Here is a 20,022-nt window from a genome sequence, read left to right on the forward strand (position 1 = left end):
CATGTCGTGATCCAACCTCTTGATCTTTTTGTGAAAATTTTAGTGAAGAACCCTCAACTTAATTTAATTTCAGTTAAAATCTTTACAATTTCGAAATTCAATGCATATGTGGAGGACTGAAGTAAAAGTAAATAGCTGGCTGAAATAACTTTATTATTCCTGTTACACACATAAATAACTCATGTAAAAAAAATAAAAAATTGATATGTAGAAAATAAACAATTAAAATAGGTGGAATTTGTAATTCTTATTAACAGTATAACATCACTGTTAATTTGCAACTCTCATTTTACTTATGTTAGTTATTCATTTTTCATACATTAGTTGTTTCTTACATGAGCTGTTCATATGTCTAATTTCACTTATTTATATTCATAGTAGTACTATACTGCTAATGAGACTTGCAAATTCTACCTGCGTCACTGTTCACTTTTCATACATTACTTGTTCATTTTCCAAGTATCAGTTATTCATTTCATTTGGAATAATAAAATCATTTTAGTTAACTCTTTAATTTTATTTTAATCCCCCATATGTGTAATAAAATTTTAGAATTTTAGAACTTTAACTGAAATTAAGTTGGATTGAGAGGTACTCACTAAAATTTTTCCTTTTTTTAATTAAAAGACAATATATATTAAATAGAGGGAAAATTATTATGCAAGTCTTTATAGTTTTGCTCAATTTTAAATTAAATTCTTGTAATTTTTTTATTAATCAAATCCTTATAATTTGATCTATTATATATGTTCCTAAAAATTAAAATTAATAATAAATTATTAAATTTTACAAAACCAAAATACTCTAGGAGTTTATAAAACTACAGAGCCATGAACAAAGAAGTTCAATTTGTATTTCATAATAGATAATGCTAGTTTGCAAGATCTAAATGTGAACAGAAAGATTAACCAATGAAGTTATTAACGTGTGAGGAAAGAACTATTGCTGTTGAAGCTTTTGTTGTGAAAAGGACCGACGTCATCGATTTATTAAAGAAGAGGGGTTAGGGTTCATTGGGTTGACATTCATAGCTGGCAATTTTCGCAGGCATTGCAGACAAAAACAAGCAGGTCTAGCAGCAAGGGTTGGTGGAGGAGGTCCAACGGCGAGGAGGAGATGGAACTGTGAGTAAGAAGAAGGGGAGATCACGAAGAAGGTTAGGGGATAAGAAGGGTCAGATAACGATGGGAGGAGGGCGAATGAAGAAGAATATGGAGGGATAGTGTTGGCAATACAAATCCCAATCAGGGACATTTTGGACTAAAAAAATCAATTCCCAAGTAATGGAAACATTCCCATTGTCTATTGATCGAATGTCAATTACCTCAAATGAGAAACGGAGAAATAGAGCATTCCTTCTCTTATTCCCATTACAGTCAACCATTATTCTCGTACCGAACAAAGCTTAAAGAAATTGAGTTTGAGATGGGAATTTTACTTGAAGTTGTGATCAAACTTTGGAGGGCTTAACTTGGTGGTTAATTTTTTTATTTTCTATAAAGTTTAGGACATTTTTTCAATGATAAATATTATTTTTTAGCACAAAACATATATTAGTTGTTATGTTAAGCTTAATGTATTTAAATAAAAATGATTTTGGAATTTATTTCCTTGCAAATTCATGTTTTTTTTTTCTTTTTACATTCATGACAATCTTTTTACTTGTATTCTCTAGTTAAATAAAATGCACATGCTACATCAAAGCAGTTCTTACAATTTTTACATGGTGATCCAATCCATTTAATACAAGTAGTCATAATTTAGGTTTTCTTAGATCAATATTCATGATTAGACAAGTTAATTCAACATTAGCTTTTTCTTTTTGTAATATCATTTTTATTGATAATCTATTTTTTTAATTTCCCTTTTATATTTAAAGTTAATTTTGCTTTTAGTTCCTTCATATTTATCAACCGCAACTCTATAATGGTGATTATTCTATTTTTTTTTTGTAAAATTTATTACTAATATTCTTTTAATTGAATATAATGTAAGTATATGTTCTCGTGCATTGAAAATGATTAGCATTATCCTTTGTAGCAATGCATATTAATGATGTTGTGAATGTTGTTTGTTTTGTAATAGACATAATTTTTTATATAATGGCATGGTATTGAAAGTTTCATGTGCAATGCATAGGAGAGTTGGTGTTTGCTACATATAAATATTAGGTTAATGAGCATTTTGGATTTTGAAGTATTGCGCAAACAGCAACCTAAACCCTGAACTCTTAAAATATGTAAAATAGATCATAAACTTTTAAATTCATAACAAATTATCCCTCATTATTATTTTTTTGTTAATGTTATTACTGTTTACTGTACTATTCACCATGGGACTTAGTCAAATGTTGACATGGCAGTTACTTGCTGATATGTCATTTGTTAATTAGCGCCACAGACTCTAAACTATTGTGCGAGTAACATTTTAGATCCTAAACTTTGAAATTCTGAGCAAATTACCCCCACCGTTTGTGTACACAATGTTAATTATTATATAGACTAAATTAGTCTTAGCATGGTCCACTGTGGTGAAAACATTGTTGGCCATGACGAACAACCCATAATTTTGTGAAATGACATTTTTTGCCCCTTTTTTACAATGTTTTTCAAACAATTGGTATCTCATGATTCTACATACTTTATAATTCTGATTTAATCTTATTTTGAATAATGTTTGTTTATTTATTAGTGAAAACTTGGGATTTCATTTGAAAAAAAGTTTTAAGTATCAGAGGATTTTACAGATGATGGATGTGAAAGTTAACGATTCATCAACAAATTTAAAACCCAAATTAATCGATTAATTAAAATCATCTGATTTAACTTCTTTTCAAATGAGATCCCAAGTTTTCACCATTAAATAAATAAATATTATTCAAAATAAGACTAAATCAAAGGTATAGAATATACAAAAACATAAAATACCAATTGTTTGGGAAACAATGCAAAAGGGGGCAAAAATGTCATTTCACAAAATTATGGGTCATTCATCATGGCCAACAATACATTCACCAGGACAAACCACGTTGAGGCTAATTTAGTTTATATAATAGTTAACATTCTATACATAAACGGTGAGAATAATTTACTCGTAATTTCAAAGTTCAGGGTTCATGATGCTACTCCCACAATAGTTTAAAGTCTATGACACTAATTAACAAATGACACATCAATAAGAGACTGCCACATCAGCATTTGACTAGGCCCCATGATGAACAGTGTAATACTCCTCATCTTATAAGCCAACTAACTCTGAAACCAAGGTAATCAAGGAACTAATTCAATTAGATTCCAAGTTTGTAAAGTTTCACAAAAGAGTATCCCAAGTTTTCACAGTTTAAAATACAACATTTTCATATTAGAGTTTTAAATAAGGGCGGGAGCATGGGAATCCAAAAAGAACTAAGGCATTTGCACAAAAATAGCTAAACAATAAACTATACAAAAATAGCAAATGCATCGCGGCATACTGCAGATGCGCTGCAGCTTGTATGCCTCTGTGCCATGCGCAACGGTGAAGGCACCATGCCCCACGGTGCATTACGTGAAATTCGACAGCACTTTGCTGTCAAATGATCACACCTAAGACAAACTTTCGACGCATCCCATTTTTCCGTCCATCGTTCGATTGAAACTATCTAAGTGTCTACAGAGAACTATCTCTTAGCTGTAGCTAATGGCACAAATTTCACATTCAATTCATTTTTCTATCAAAACTTAGATACCCTTTTCAATCCTCACTCTTTTTTCACAATGACTCACAACTAAGGTGTTTGAACCACAACACAAGTGTCAAAAGCTTACATCAACCCTTATACAACACTCAATGGACCATTATGGACCCATGCAACACACCACAGTCAATCCAAAACATGTCTATTGAAATTTCAACACTCAACTAACAAAAACATAAAAAGGGGAGTAATTTCACCTAACACTCACAAAACAACCATCCGTGTCATCATTTAATACCATACTTGCATTAGTATTTTAGCCCTATTTAAGATTTACAACCACATATCAATAGCTTAAGGCACAAAACACACTAGATACTTTCAACAATAATGCAAGTAGTCAACAAAATAAATTGTAAGGTCTTACTTGGCAAATAATTTCAAAATACACCTAAATACAATTAAGAGGCCTACAAGTAGGATTTACTTAAAATCTTATGCCTCCAATTATTTTTCATGGTCCTAATCTAATGAGATAGGACTTGTAATATTGAAGAATGAGAAATGAGTACAATCACTTAGTAATCAAGTTCAATCTAACCTATGCAGTTGCATATCAATTAAATACAGATACAAATGACAATTAACACAATCATCATATACACATATGTCAAACATAGCTCCGACCACAAAATAACAACCATGTGACTGGGCATACAACACGTATCATCAGACATATTTCAATTATGCACAATACAAGGTCACACAAATAACAACCATGCGCCCCTACTTAAAATGCCAGACAACAATAATAACAACCATGTAGCTGAGAATAGAATGCATGATCAATACCAACCTTATACTCTCATGTTACCTCCGACATGAAACTGGTGACTATCCAATAGCTACATCCATAACTTAGACTAACTTAGCCTTTCACTTGTGAGGAGTTATCGAGTCAGGGTTAACTCATTCACTTATGTACCACAGTTTTCCCTAATACTAACACTCATGGGATGTCATATTCCTAATCTTGCCTCCTCATGAATCGGTGGAGACTAGTTAGGTTCAAGCTTCTTGAAGAACAAGTAGGACAATCTCAAATCAACTATGGGACAACGGCTATCTCCCGATTCCAATGGTCGTTGCCAAGGCAAGCTTCTAATTCTAATGGTGAGTTACCGTTACCACGTAGATTTACCAATCTACTCCTCTCCCTATAGGTGAACTCTTGCCATAATGATCATTCCATACACAAAATAACAAGTTGTATGCTATTAAACATACATTAATCACATTATATCATGTTCACATAATTTCCTTTCTCCACTATACTCTACATGCCATATATCACATATTTATCATTCTCCACATGCCAAAATATCATATTTATCATTAACTACATATGTATAAACATGCATATTGTTCTCAACAATTCAACTCAATTTCACACATTGTCAAATTTGCATCAATGGTTATTCAAACACCAAACAAATTTCAAATAATTAAATTCAAAAATAATTAATTAATAAACAACGATACAAACTAGATCCTGGTTACCTCAAACCTTTGAGAAGTTAAAGGTTTGTCCCTCAAAACACAAACTTCTAAAGTTTTTTCTCAAACTTGAATGGTACCAATTTAGTTAATTTACAATGAAATTACAAAAATAGCATATTATCCCATATTTGGGCAATGTCTAACATTCTATCTCCACATTCCTTTTCTATCAAAATCACAAACTCACTCCCAATTATATCCATTAGATTTACTAAGTTCCAATTCCAATAACCTATATTATCATTAATGAGCCAACAACCTACCATTAATAGCCATTAATAATCCCAACAACCCTTATAAATACAAATTTCGAATCTTAATGACATTTACCAACCAAGAGCATGTAAAAACCATTATTACTAGGTTTAAATAATCTAAACAACTCTCATTAACTCTATCTAAGTCAACAATTTCAAACCCATAATTTATATGGACTGAAAATCATCATCCTAACTCAAACCCTAACTTCAATCCTCTTTAAAATAGAAGAGAAATGGAGGAGAGGTTTAAAAACCTTACCTTAAGTGATTAGAAGCTTCACAATATCCCCAAAGATCTAAATCCTTAAGCCCTAACAGAGCAAAAGACATGCTCTTTATTATCTCCTTTTTCTCCTTCTAATTTCTGTCTAATTCATAACTTACTTCTATATAAAATATAAAATGTGTTGTGATAAAGGCACCATGCACTGTGGCACATGGCACAAAGAGTCCTGTCCCTCATTAATTGTCCTCTATATGCTGTAGCAAACGTGCTACACGCCGCGACATGTGGCACAGAAACTCCCACTTCAGCTTTTCTCACTGTTTAATGCCAAGGTGTCCTAACTTCATTTCAGACCTGCATTTAGGGCTGAAATCACAACTAAATATACATATTAAACTTCTTTGAACACACACCACATTAATTCCCTTAATTTCTCTCTTTTACTTGATTTAATCCTGATTAGTACATATTAAAGTAAATTTTTCTAACACCACAATACATGGATAAAGTACCCTCCTTCATGTTAATAATGGTATTGGCCATTCTAAGAAAAAGAATCCCCATTGTTTAAGGTTTGTTCACCTTTAAGATAAGGTTATGTTGTTTTGTAAATCATCCTAGTTGGATTCGATTTTCATTGTCATTTGTAGATGTTTAATGAAGGTTTATCTTTTCCTTATTAATATTCTTTTCTCACTATAAAAAAAACTCAATTTATAGAGTGATTTTAAAGACAGATTACAATACGTCTCTAATAAAAGCAGAATTAGAGACATGTAATGAATATTTTAACTATTTATTTAATTTTTTTAGAAAAATGGTTAAAAAATTATATCTATGAATTTAGAGATGAATAAAAGGGTATCTAAAATAGATGTCCCTAGTGTCATGGCTAAATACTAATAAAAACATTTTTCAAGACAAGTTACATTTGTCTCTAATTATTTAGGTTATTTTTTTCATACCCGTCTCTAAATCTGCTTCTAAAAAACTATCGAGACTCTTTTAGAAACAACAAGAAAATCCATATCTAACTATTAACAAAACTATCTCTAAAGTCGTCTCGAACATTTCAAAAAATATTTTAAGAAAAATTGAAAAATTGTTGTATTTTAAATAGAAAAATTGTTTTTTATTATATAATCTATATTTTAAGTGACAATTAGGAAAAAATATTGTGGTAGGGTGGAACTTGGGATTCGTACCTATCATTTAACTTTTAAACCCTTTATCTTACCACAGCATCGCACATTCTCTTATTTAAAAATCCAAATTTTTTAATTTATATTAAATGATAAAGGTCATGTTTGGTATGATGGAATTAGAAAGGTGAAAATGGATATAGAAATGGAATTAAAATTTTTTCATGTTTGGTTTGTCAAAATCTGATTGAATAAAACTTCCACATGGAAACCATTTCCATCAAAATTGATGGAGTTGGGTTCTATCAAAAAATTCCAGTTTTGCAATTCCATACACTCTTTTTCATTTTTTACCCCTTCCTCTCTCATCATCGAACCACTCTTGATGGATGCCAGAGATATTCTTTACCGATAAGCCTGGATTGTTGTTGATAAATATGAATTATTGCTTTCACTGGGTGAGATGATAAAGACAAAGCCCTAAGCGAGTCAAGTTTGGGATCGAGTTTTTTTAGCCCTTCCTCTCTCGTCTCTTATCCTTCTTGTCGCCTAGCTATGAATTACGGCAACCAACGAATAGATAAAGAAGATCAGATGCAAATAAAATTGACAGCGGTGTTCTTCATTTTCTTCTAGATCTGCCTTTTGATTAGATGGGTGAAGAAAGATAACACCAGAAGTCCCTTAAAATCTAAAGTTAGAGAAACAGGGGCTTGAAGGAAATGTTGAGAAGATATGAATCATGGTTCAACAACTATGGCAGACTCTTTCCTTTAAACTTTATGGCCTTAGTATAAGAATCAAGGTTAACAGGAGAAATCTGGAGATTCAAAAGTAGAGAAAATACAAGAAAGAAAGATGTAGATTCTTGGAGACTTTGTGGCACTAGTTTGATCTTGGCTACAGCAATTTTTAGAGGGAAGAAGGCATTTTAGTCTTTTCATACTTTAAATATTAATATTAAATAAAAATAATTTCCCAATTCCATAAACATACCAAATATATTCTTAAATCCCATATCCATATCCATTTCCACTTCCATATCTATTTCCATTTTCAGCAAAATCATTTCCATCATACCAAATGAGGCAAAAATCATTTCAAAAAGCCCAACTTGAAATCCCTAAATCCTAATTTCTCCTCCCCCCATTCTGGCAAAATAGAGGCATGCTCACTCTGGTTTTTCCATCTCATGTAAGGTCTCCCTTACTAATCTATATTATCTCTAAAAATTTGAGGTAATCAAGGGATTAATATAAGAGGATTACCAAATTCGTAAAATCACACAAAAATGGGATCCCAAGTTTTTAAACTATTAAACTTAAAATATACTTTCGAGAATCATAAATCAAAGTAAAATAGGATACGAAAGCATGAGATACCAATTTATTTCAAAGGATTTTCATTTCGGTTGAGAAAATAGCTTATTACAACAAAACGCAGAGGTGCACTGCAACATGTTTACGTGCACTGGGGCATGTTTACTTGTGTGCCATGTGCCGCAACACAGTCTCCATGCATAATACACCTCGACACTCAAATCACATATCCATCACATTTTTAATGTTTAATCCCTTGAACATAAAAATAGAAGGAGGAGCCTTAATTACATAAATCATTTATCCATCATCATTAATCACATAATTTGCTCACATCTCACTTATACTAGTATTTTGGCCTTTTCTAGATTTCACAATTAATATTTATACAATCTAGAGCCCAAAATACACAATCTAGTTCGACAATCATAAAGTGCAAGTATGCAAAAACGTGTAATCTCCTAGTTGGTAATGTCATAACAAATTATACACATAATACTCAAAATAAACGAAGCCTACAATATTAAAGAGTAAAAATCTCCTCGTTCCCATGATATCCTTAGCCTTAGACTATTTCCCTCGAAACTGCCCTGATAAACTAGCTCCTATAATATTAAAAAAAGAGGAGTGAGTACAATCACTCAATAAATATTGTGCATCTATCCTATACTAATACATGTTAATTAATTAAAAGGTAAGTGGCACAATAAAATCATACTCATGTGAAAAAAATCATTTCACTAAACATGTTCTTTAGCATAATACTTCATTAATTTCACAACTTCATGCTATATCTATATGATAGCTCTCTTTCCGCATTTAAACAATACTAAACAAGTATTTTCATTAATATATACTTCATTAATTTCACAACTTCATGCTATATCCACATGATAGCTCTTTCTACGTTTAAACAATACTAAACAAGTATTTTCACAATAATTTTATCATAAAGGTCACAATACAGACAATCATGTGTCCTTAATCTCAATATGCATGATCACACCTCCCTTATATTCTCTTTATACCTCTAATATGAAACCATAGGCTATTACATAATGGGATCATTCATATAATGAGACTATCCAAGCCTTTCATACTTGAGAAGCTACCCAGTCAATGTTACTTAACTCACTTATGGGTCACGATTTCCCTCAAATCTCATACTATGGGATGTCATTCTCCCTAAACTAGCTTCCTTGTCAAAAAAAATGAAAAATTAGATTAGGTTCAAATCCCTAAATAAACCATGGGACAGTCTCTTATCAAACAAGTAAAATAAATGACAATTATATCAAGGCAAGCCATCAAACTCTGAATGGTGGCCAAACCACATGAATTTTCAACTCACTACTCATCTTCCTAGGTGAACTCTCGCCTCATGTGATCATGCAATGCATAATGCAAAATCTCATAGCATACATATAATTCAACATATTACATGCCAAATCACATCATTGTACTCCACACAAAATCACTTTATAATACAATTTATCATAGAACTTGACATCACATCATATCATTAAACTCCATATTGCAATATGTCATTGAACTCCATTTTGTCATAAAACTCCTTAGTTTAACTACTATCTCATTATTCTTAATACATACACAAATCAATAATATCTCACAATTTGCTAAATTATCATGGCAATAGTAATTCATTATACCATATTAACTTCATATTACAAGATTGTCATATAATCAACTCTCAATCAAGTTCATAAGCCAATATTAATATATGATTCAAAATTCAAGTGCCACACTTGCATTGAGCAATTTCTCATATTTCAAAATAGTTTATATAACTATATAATTAATCAAAATACATAAGTACGAGAAAGATTCCCCCAATTATCTTAAATCTTTGAAAGGTCAAAGGTTTACCTCTCAAGTACACACTTTCAAAGCTTTAAAAAACTTCAATGGTGTCGGTATATAATTTAATCTACAAGTTAACATACCAAAATCATCAATATTATGATTTTCACAATTCTTACTCCTCAACTCAACATTTTGAAATTCTTAAACTCATAATTCTTCACTTCTAAATATACCCATTGGGTTCATCACTCCCATTAGGTCACATTAATTTTATTTAAATTCCCACCAACAATTAATGGCATTAATCTCTTCCAACCACCATATTTATTGAGGATTTTCAAATGTTAATGTCCTCTTAACAACCAACATCCTTAAAGCCATAATTATTAGGTTTAAATAATCTAAGAAACTCACATTAACTCTATTTAAATCAATGGGTTCTGACCTATAGCACCATAAGTCCAAAAAATCAACTTTCATAGCACACCTTAACTTCTAAACTTAAAAAAAATCAAGTAGAGGGAAAGGAGGAAGCTTGTTACACTTACCTTGGGTGTTATTAAGCTTCAGATTGATCTCAAACCTTCCAAATAGCAAGCCCTAATAAATCTCTTCACGTCTTCCTTGTTTCCTCTTTTATTTCTTTTCTATTTTAAGTTTGATTCACTCTCTTATTTTGCAGAATCGAAACCACGCACTACGGTACATGCCACACTCGCCATGGCATGTGTACAAATAGGGTTGCTTTGTTTTCTGGTAGCTCATACAACGCAGCATCTGATGCATGCATTGCGACATGTGGCACATAGCCATTTTGCTTTTCTCCCATTTTGAAGTCCAGGTGTCCCAACTCCACTTCGAACTCAATCCTAAAGTTGAAATCACAACTCAAAACATTCATTAGCTCTCTGTAACCACACACCATATTAATTTACTTGATTACTTTGATTTGACTCAGCTAATTAAAGGTTAATTTTCTAAGATGTTACATTTCGCTTCTAGCAAAAAGGTAAGCCCTAGGAATTCATTTCCAAAATGTGCTCTAATTCTTTTGGCTAACTATTTTGTTATGATTATTTCTCTCCCTCATTTGAAAACCTATGCATTTGTTATTACCTAACATGTCTAACCCCTTCTTCTTCAGTAATATGTGTGTTAAATATTTAAAAAAAGGTTAGGAAAGAAGAGCTTTTTCTTTTTGGGATGCCAACTAGTTTTTGAATTCTTGTCTTGTAGTTTACAGGCACTAAAGTAAACCATAGAGAAGAGCTAGATACAGTAGTAAATATTAAAAAAGACATGTGAAATAGGTGTTAAATAGGAAAGTGTAATGTGGTGGCAAAGTATAACTTGTATGTGAATTTCCTACAGAAGTTAGTTTGTAAAAGTAAAGAGACATGAAATAGAGGCAACTTGGGACCACTTTTTTTTTTAATTTAGAGCCTAGAATATATATATCTCTTGCAATTAAGAGCCCAAGACCCCACAATATATATATATATATATATATATTATTGTAGATACAATTTGGGACCACTTGTTTTTCAAATTCTAATTTTAATCCATTAATTATAAGGGCACCTTGAGAATGGACATAAGCTTCACTTAGTTCACTAGCCATAGATTAATTAAGATGTTGTTTTCTTTCTATTTGACTATGATGATTTTGTCTTTTAACTAATTTTGATTTATTATAATTGTTCAAAGTGCGATTCATTACTAATGTGTACCATTTTATTTTTGGACTTAGAATAGCACCCCTTTTTTGCCTAAGAATAGCACCTTTTTTAACGTCAATGTTGTATAACATTTTTTTATATTAAGTTGTTCATCTTTGACTACGTATATAACATAATGGATGTGCCTACACATCAAGAATCATAATTCTTTCTTTATGTCTTTTTCTCTTTGGACTTTAGAGGGCTCTCTATTGTCTACTTTCCAAAACACAAGTTGCTCCTCTAGTTTGGTTCCTTTCTCATTTATTTGTTGCTAAGCTTTTCTCACTTGCCATCTCCTTGTTGCTATTATATATATATATATATATATATATGATATCACATCCCTTCCCTATTAGGTCTTGCCTCTCGCTACTCCCTTATTTGCATCAGTTTTTCAACTTTCATTATTGCAATTTGCAATTGACTTTAATCTCATTTTTACAAATTTTGAATTTCATCATCATCACTTTACACATGTAATACAAATAAAACACTGACAAAAAGTAGCTTACAAAAATGCTCTTTCTTGACTTATCAATCAATTGTGTCATATTGTATTTACTTCTCAATCTATTATTATATATTTTAATTTTAAAAATATTGTAACATACTAATTTTAAAAAATTAGGATCAAGATTAAAACTGTCTTTTTAACTGTATACACTTTCATTTTAAGAGTTTTGTGAGAATAGCACCCTTTTTTAACATTGATGTTATATAACATTTTTTCATATTAGGTTGTTTATCTTTAGCCACTTATGTAACATAATGGATGTGCCTATACACCAAAAATGGATGGATAATAGATTAACCATTAATCATCATTTGAATGATGAATTTGTTAATGGGATGCATGAGTTTATAAACTTTGAGCCCACTCACGGACCATCACATGTTATAACTAATATAATCAAAGGCAAGTATGAAAGAGCGTGGAGGAACTGGAGTGAAGTCACTCCACAAGCTAAAGCCATGTGGTTTGAAGAGTTTAGGGTTAATTAGTTGCTTTTATTTGTTTCCTTGCCTTATTTTCAATATTGTAGTCTTTATTATGCATCATTGTTTTTAAAAAATGTGATTGCAGAAGCATTATAAATGGATCCTTCAAGATAATAAGCAGATGAGGAAACATTTTGATAGTAAAGGGTCACAAAGTATAAGAAATGCAATGGCTAAGTTTAGATATGGAGAGGACAAAGGTTTATGGATACATGAAGATAGAAAGAAAAAACTAAAGAAAAGTAGCAGGATCCAGAGTGGAAGTCATTAAGTGAACAAAATAGCAAAAATAGAAACTCTGGCCTTGGTGCCTTGCTCCACAATGGTGGTTCTGTCTCCGCATCATAGTACAAAAAAGGATGGTAAATTTTTTAAAGAAATGTATTTTAAATTATCTGAAATAATTCTCTTTTATATGTTCAATTTTATATTTTTGCAAAATAATGACTTGAATAGGGAGCTTACTAGTTTTGAACTCTTTAGGAAAATGAAACATTATAAGAAAAAAGATGCTTGGATCTCTAAGAAAGATGAAAATATTGCTGTAAGCATTCGACCATGCGATATATTTATATATAAAGTGTTGTAAAAAATTAAAGTTGAGTTTGGACCATTGATTGAATATATGGGCTATTTTTAAGGAAGAATTTCACAAAAGGAAGGAAGAGATAAGCTCTTGCATGTCAAAAGAAGGAAATTTTGAAAGTGGCATCTCGTCTATCTTAGATAACCACTTGTTTCTTTCAGTTGTTGGTGTGGAAAAAATAAAAAAGGACACATTTTTGGACTTGGGAAGCAGAGTTTCAACTATATCTATGTTGAAGGATGCACTAATGACACAACTCGAACAATTTCCCAGTCTGAGTATGAGAAGTGCAGGACACAATTTCGAAGTTGACCAAGGAGTTGAAACAAAACAAGGAAATTATGCATGTAGTTGTTGAGCATCTTGGAATCAATCCTGTTGTTAATGCTCCTTCTCAAGACCCTCTAGCTAATGATCCTAGACATGGTCAAGCATATGATGTAGGTGACTCTCCTAACAACAATCATTTGGATGGGGATTTGGAAGATGATATATGATTACTTTTGTTATAGTTATGTCTATGTGGAAATATGTTAGTTGACAACTACTTGATACTTATTATTTTGTGATATGTTTTATGCATGAAGATTAGAAGATATATGTTAATTTGATATAGTTTCATCTATCAGACTATGTTGTTTTTAATTGAAAAATGGTTAACAATTTGCTGGTTTATTGTTAATTTTGATTTTGTGCAAAGTGCAGTTTTTATCATGAGACAATTGTAGTAAAAGAAAAATAGTAGTTAAAAAAAGACTCATGGCATTAGTGATAGGTTTAGAGACGCATCTACATTTGTCTCTAATATTCTTCAGATTTAAAAACAGTCTAAAGTCATTTCGAAATAATCACTATTAGAGACGAACATTTTTTTTGTCTCTAAAAAAAAGTCATTTCAAATGGTTAGAGACGGATTTAGATACATATAACTTCCATTGCTAACATTTCTTCTTTTTCTTTTTATCCGTTTCGGACAACGAATAATGAATTTTGTTAAAGACGGCTTATTTTATGCTAGCGACGGATTCTTAACATCTATATTTAAAGACACCCTTTAAAATTCATATCTAAATATTTAGCAACGCCTTTTTTAAAGATGCTTGAAAATGCATCTTTAAATTTATCTCTGAACAATTAGATATGAATTTTTACCCACTTATAAACAGATTTTAGATTGTCTCTAAATTGCTCTTTTTTTATAGTGTCTTTATACTATACTTAACAATTGCATAAAAATTAAAAAAGAAAAAAGAAATGGTGGGGATACACACATGAAAAGCACGAAAATGAAACCTATTTGAATCAGAAAACATCCTAATCAAGTAAAATCACCTCTTACCTTCAAATTGATGGAGATGATGATAGCATCTTGAATAAGAAAATTGCTTGAGTCCGAGATGGAGGTGAAAAAAGAAAAGCAAACAGAGAAATTTTTTAAAACAAAAAACGACTTTAAAAGTTTGAATATTGACAACATTGGAATATGAAAAGGTAAAAAGATGAATTGGAAGAGGTGGGGGAGGGACATTTGAATAAGAGGATGGGTGCGCGATTTTGACCAACAAGAAAATATTTTCATATGATTTCATTAAAATTTGAATTTGCAATACCCAATTTAAATCGTATGGAGAAAATCGTCCTGACAACATCAGTAGTGGCTGCACGATTTAACCTTTGATGAATGTATCCTCTCTGTTTTTTTTTTTTTGGCCAAATTTGATGAATGTTTCTTCGGTAGAAATGAATTCACCTTGACATCCATTGTAATAAGAGCTCATCAACTTTATATCGAATATTATTTTATAAACGTACATTTATATTATTATTAAAAACTGATCCTTAATTTATATTTTTTGAGAGAGTTTTTTTTTTAAAATTTAACAAGTTAGTGTTCATCTTTTAACAATAACATGTTTTTACAAGATAATATCCAATATAAAATTAATAGACTTTTATTATAATAAATTCTCTTGAAAGGGTTTTAAATGTAATTCTCTCTAACTTAAAAGTAGGGATGTTCAACTTTTACCCGTCCTAATTGATCTAGTATCATCTCGATCATATCAGGACGAGTCTCATCCTAGCTCAAAAACAATCGGGACGGGATTTTGTGAAATGGAATAGAAAAGGAGTTTGGGATGAGATGAGACACGGGATTACCATTGGGACATCCCATCCCATCCCAAATATTTATATATATATATATTATTTTTATTTTAAAAATATGCATTAAATATATTAATTATATTAATATAATTTATACTTATATTAGTTATATCAATTATATTTTCAATAAGTGAAATTCTTATTTAAAAGTAAATTTTTTATATTAATAATTTTAATGATATAGATAAACAGGATGATATCTTTTTTTATAATATATTAATATAATTTATTCTTATATTTATTTAATAAATTTTATTTATATCGTATTTCTTGCTTTATTTTCGAAAGAGTAATTAGCTTAGCACATTTCAACTAAAGTAATAAAACAATTATTTAATGTTGTACTTAACTAGCATGTTGTTGCTACTCTTATAGCCTACAGATCACTTGTAATTGTTATTATAATGTGTAGTTGTGATCAATGTAATTTAATAATTGAATTTAAATTGTTATGATTTATGTACTTGTATTGTTTTGATTTTAAACTTAATAAATTATATGATTTAAAATTTTAATTAATATTATTATCTAGATCTTTCTCTAACATTGTCCAGTTGATCGAGACAATAGGACATCCCAATCTTGTCCCTATCTCATTCTGATTCTTAACGGGACAGGACAACTTTCGAAACGAACGGGACATGAGATAAAAATTCAGTCTCAATTTTTTTTCGGACAAGATACGGGACAGTGGTGTTCTGATCCCATCCCGTGAACACCCTTACTTAAACATAGATCATAGCTCTAGTGAACTAAAGAAAAGCAAGGAGTGAATTTAGATTAAAAAAAATCCATGTTCTTACTCTTAAAGTGATTGAGATATATAACCAATAGATAATAGATAATTAAAAAATGTTATACATTTAATCTTTTAAATTTACATAATATTTTATTTAGGCCCCTTAATTTATACAATATTTTTTCAGTCTTTTAATCCTAATGCCATTGGTTTTATTATAAAAACTTTTTACATTGAACTTTTAAATGTTAACAACAAACTCTTAAAATAATAATGATTAACATAAAAAGTAATTATTTGAAACTTACAATATTAAGGTTGAAGGGCTAAAAGATATTTTATAAAATTAACAGATTAAATTTAAACTTTATATAAAGTTAGAAACCAAAAGTATATTTTACCCTAAAAAACCTATGGATATAGCATGTGATAAAGTAAACATAACAAATATTTTTTTTATTTTTCAATATTTTAGAAAAATTGATAATCTTTAAGTCTCCTAAAATGGAGTATATCTCAATGAAAAAACATAAAAATAATAATAATAATTTAAAAAAATTAATTATTTAATCCTTATAATTTTATTAAGTTTGTCACTAATTATACTTTAACTCATTACATCTTAGATAGGGTCAATAATTCAGACAAGTTGAGTATATTCAAGCCAGGCTCAATTTGAGCATAGCTTATTCAAGTTGTGTCAAACAGCCAAGTCCCACTAGAACCTCTTTAGGCTAGTTTAAATACTTGAATTATCAGTTTTTTATTTTTAAATCATTTTTAATTTAACCATTTATTTTAAAATTAATTATTTTTATTTTATAAAAATATAAAATATACTTTTTTTGTATGCTTAAATAATCTAGAAGACTCAAACTTTTTGAAAAAAGTTACATTGACGTCCCACAAAGATTCTAACTATGAAGAAGTCTCAAGAAATGTAAAAATAAATCAAAAATCCCAAAAGCTTTCCTGGTAAATAAGTTTGGATATGTATTTATTAAATTGTTCCACCTCCATCTTTCCTTCTTCTTCTCATAAATCAAGACTGGAAAAAAGCTAACCCTAAACCACCAACAATCCACCATGAACCACCCTCAATATGCTGCAAACCAAAAGTCATAATCCATGAATCCAGAAATAAAATATATAAACAAGATTTCTCTAATTTAGAAACCCAAATCTCACTCTGGTTCTATCACCGTAGAAGGCAAATTCGAACAATCTTGCTTAGGTTTTCTCTAGCCATTGGCAACTGTCAGCCTTGCTTCACTGTTGCCAGGCGTCGACAACAAAGATCTGGTCTTGGAAGCTTTGGTTCAACCTTGCCGTTATTGGGTTTTGTCTCGCCTGACCAATCACCGCCACTCACCTTTGATGGAGGGAGAAGACTGCCTCGCGATTGTTGAGATGAGTGACGGACGCTTGGGATCTCCCGATCGTGCAGCACCGAAGTTAGACAATGAATTCTCGAATAAACAAGACATAATTTTTAGGGAAAATCGCAATGAAGGACCTCTAGAGCAATTTATTCACTGAAAAGAATCAAATGATTCTGGATCTACACTGCAGGACCAAAGGATCAAATCATAATTAAAATTTAGCGTAAAAAGACAAAATTACCTCCCTCTTAAAAAAAAAAAAAAACCTTTTCACTATCACCAACTGCCAAAGTTCCAATGCCCATAGCTAGACCACCCGTTAGAGCTTCAAAGCCTATCATAGGACCGGCAAGGGGCACAAATTAAATTTTTTTAAGGTGAGCAAAGGAGGGTTTGAACCCATATCCCCTTGACCACCAAAAGGATAGTTAGTCACTAGATTAATAATTCCTTTTAATTATAAAATACAAATCTTTATATATATTTTACTTTATTTTCACTTTTGACACCAATATTTGTCAAGAGTTTAATGATTATTTATTATTTTACAAATGGCTACTTATTAAATTACGAATGAAACTTGTTAAAAATTTAATATACATTGGTTTTTATAAATGCTAACATGTTTTTGTTATCAAGAAAGACAAGTCCCCATTAGCAATTTAACAAATAATCATTTGTGAGATGATAAGTCTCATTACTAGCTTTGAAATTTCTCTTAATAATTTAATAAGTAAATTTTAGTAAAATAATAAGTTCATATAAGCTTTTGACATATAAGCTTTTGGTAATAAAAACAAGTGAACATTTAAAAAAATCACTTTGTATTAAATTTCTTTAACCAATGGCCATTGATAATTTAGCAAGAAACCATTTGTGGAATAAAAAATCTCGTTATTTTTCAAACTTTGCTTTCACTTTTTATTCCAATATTTACTAGGATCTCAAGTACTTGTCAAACTACTAATGAGACTTGTTAAAAAAATTTAATATGCAATGATTTTTATAAATGCTTACTTCTTTTTATTACCAAGAATGACATGTCCTCATTAGCAATTTAACAAGTAACCATTTGTGAGATGACAAGTCTTATTACTAGCTTTGAAAATATCTCTTGACAATTTGATTAGTAAATTTTAGTAAAATAACAAGTTTATATAAGCTTTTGACATGTAAGCTTTCAGTAATAAAAACAAGTACACATTTAAAATAATTACTCCATATTAAATTTCTTTTACAAGTCCTCATTGATAATTTAATAAGTAACTATTTGTGAAATGACAAGTTCGGTTACTAGCTTTGGAAATTTCTCTTGATAATTTGATAGATAAATTTTAGCAAAATAACTAAGTTCATATAAGCTTTTGACATGTAAGCTTTTGATAATAAAAATAAGTAAATATTTATAAAAATCACTTCATATTAAATTTCTTAACAAGTCCCACTCATAATTTAACAAGTAGTCATTTGCGAAATGACAAGTAACCATCAAGCCCCTGGCAAATGTTAGTGTGGAAAGTGAAAAAAAAGTAAAATATATATATAAATATTTATATTATATCATTTAAAGGAATTGTTAGTCTAGTGGCTAACTGTCCTTTTGGTGGCTAAGGGGATGTGGGTTCAAACCCCTTAGCCACCTTAGAAAAAATAATTTGCACCCCTTGCTGGCCTGGTGACGGGTGTTGAAGCTCTAGCAGGTGATTTGCCACTTGTGCTGGAGCTTGATAGTTAGTTCAACGAGGTGGTCCGATGCTGGAGCTCTAGTGAGATGATAGTGAAGAGTGTTTTTTTAAAAAAGGGAGGGGTAGTTTTGTGATTTCACATTAAAATTTAATTATGATTTGGCCCCTTGGTTCTGCAGCGTAGATTTAGAATCATTTAGTCCTTTTCAATGAATAAATTGCTCTAGGGATCCTTCATCATGATTTCCCCTAATTTTTAAGGAAAATGATAGTTCAATCCCATAACTCTGAATTAATGATAATTAAATATCTGATAATTTTTTTTGAAAAATTAGTTAAAAATATCGATCCATATAATTATAAATTCAAAGATTTCAATTATAAATAAGTATTTAAGTATCGAATATAACTCTTATATTGTAATAGAAATTTTTATTTGTAACTGTTTGAATTAACATTTATAATTCATTTTATAAAAAATTTTGTTGGGAAACTAATTTTCATTAATTTAATATTTTGAGACTTAACTAATTGTCATTAATTTAATATTTTGAGACTTAGTCATCATTGTTTCTAATTTTTATTTCATTTTATGCCTAGCCGAATGCAAGGAAGTCCAGCACCTCAGAGGAAGATGTGAAGAAGGGGGAAGATGAAGAGAGAGATGGCAACCAAGTCTTTTCCCCCCTTTTAAATAAGGGCACTATAGCAAATAAATATTAAAAGTTATTTATCAT

The sequence above is a fragment of the Prosopis cineraria genome, unplaced genomic scaffold (genome assembly GCF_029017545.1).
Source record: "Prosopis cineraria cultivar Desert tree isolate PC_DT_omini unplaced genomic scaffold, ASM2901754v1 PC8, whole genome shotgun sequence".
NCBI classification, from domain to species: domain Eukaryota; kingdom Viridiplantae; phylum Streptophyta; class Magnoliopsida; order Fabales; family Fabaceae; genus Prosopis; species Prosopis cineraria.